The sequence below is a fragment of the Budorcas taxicolor genome, chromosome 7, assembly GCF_023091745.1.
Source record: "Budorcas taxicolor isolate Tak-1 chromosome 7, Takin1.1, whole genome shotgun sequence".
Lineage (NCBI taxonomy): Eukaryota > Metazoa > Chordata > Mammalia > Artiodactyla > Bovidae > Budorcas > Budorcas taxicolor.
In genome coordinates this window covers 58688506-58690560 of record NC_068916.1, presented here as the reverse complement: position 1 = coordinate 58690560, position 2055 = coordinate 58688506, and positions in this window count along the sequence as shown.

Below are 2055 nucleotides of genomic sequence, written 5' to 3'. Positions count from 1 at the left end.
TATGGATGTGGGAGTTGGACCATAAAGGAGGCAGAGCACCGTAGAATTGATGCTGTCAAATTGTGGTGCTGGAGAACTCTTGAGAGTCTCTTGGACTTCAAGAAGATCAAGCCAGTCAATCCTAAAGGAAGTCAACCCTGAATATTCATTGGAAGAACTGATGCTGAAGCTGAATCTCCAATACTTTGGCTACCTGATGCAGAGAGCCAATTCATTAGAAAAGGCTCTGATGCTGGGAAATATTGAAGGTAAAAGGAGAAGAGAGAGTCAGAGGATGAGATGGTCAGGTAACATCACCGACTCAATGGACATGAATCTGAGCAAGCTCCAGGAGACAGTGAGGACAAGGAAAACTGGTGTGCTGCAGTCCATGGGGTCTCAAAGAGTTGGACATGACTTAGTGACTGAACCACAACAACATATTAAGAAAAAAATTATACATAAGGACAAGATAGTAAGGATACAAAGTTGGACATTCTGTAATTTTGGCCTTCAAGTAGTTGACAGTCTTGATGCAGGAGTTATGAGCACATAACCAAGTGACCACACTCAGCCTGATCTAACAGAGGCACAGACATGGTAGCACGGGAACCAGGACAGCTCTCAGTTCTCATTTGGAAGTTCTGGGAAGACAGAATCTAGACAGATGAGAAAGGATCTGGAGACACAGAGAGAGTGGAGGAAGGGCAACTCAATCACAGATGACAACTTAGACTAAAGCTCAGACTGCGACAATGCTTGACATTCAATGGCAGCTGTTCAAAAGCTACCTGGGTTGGTTAAGAAACGCATATCATTGAGGCATTACCCATATGTGGACCTTCAGAAATGATGCCTCATTTAATCCTCATTGTTAGTGCAAAAATTAGATATTAGTATTCCCTTTGGAAATAATCATGGCTTCCCTCATAGCTCAGTTGGTAAAGAATCCACCTGCAATGCAGGAGACCCTGGTTTGATTTCTGGATCAGGAAGATCCTCTGGAGAAGGGATAGGCTACCCACTCCAGTATTCTTGGGCTTCCCTTGTGGCTCAGCTGGTAAAGAATCCACCTGCAATGCGAGAGACCTGGGTTCGATCCCTGGGTTGGGAAGATCCCCTGGAGAAGGGAAAGGCTACACACTCCAGTATTCTAGTCTTGAGAATTCCATGGACTAGTCAATGGGGTCACAAAGAGTCGGACACGACCGAGTAACTTTCACTTTCACTTTTCACTTGAAATAATCAGTTGAGAACCTGAACGTTAGAGGAAACTTCCCAAGATCCCTCACATCACCATCATTGGAGACTGAACTTAAAAAAAATTTTCTCTGTGAGCCCAAAGCCCCTGGTTTTTACTTCACTGCTTTTTAAGTTTGTGATAGGATTTCCTTCTGTCATTGTTGCTGTTGTTGAGAGGGAGGGGAACTTCTATCTAATAAGTGTTAAATGACAAGACATGTTATTCAAAATTTCTCTTCAAAAATGATTTAAGTAGTATATGGGATGGCTCAGCAGTTAAAAATACAAGAAAAAAGAAAAACAAAACCACCTGCCAATGCAGGAGACACAGGTTTGATCCCTGAGTCAGGACAATCCTCTGGAGAAGGAACCAGCATGTCACTCAGGATTCTTGCCTGGAGAATCCCATGGACAGAGGAGCCTGGGGGCTCGCAAAGAGTCAGACACAACTTTGTGACTCAACAACAACAGCCACAAGCTCACCCCAAGGGAAAAACTAGTGAACCATCTCCCACGCAGACACCATTATCCCCATCGGCCCTCCAGCAACCAGTGGAGGGGAACTCCATTCTCTTGTCCATGTGAAGTTCATGCAAACGAAGAGCGAGGTCTTTGTGTGCCCTCGACTCTGCAGCGTGTCCTTCTTCTTTAACACGATCTCACTGTATTTACTTCAGATAATTGGATACAAACTTTGAAAAGGTACCTGATAGCTCAAAACTTAAGATGCTGTAATTTCCCTAATTCATTTTTTTTCTACTTTTTCAGCTCTTACAGGATGTTGCAATAACCATTCTTGTATATATAAACACTGCCGAGATGTTTTTATTTCTT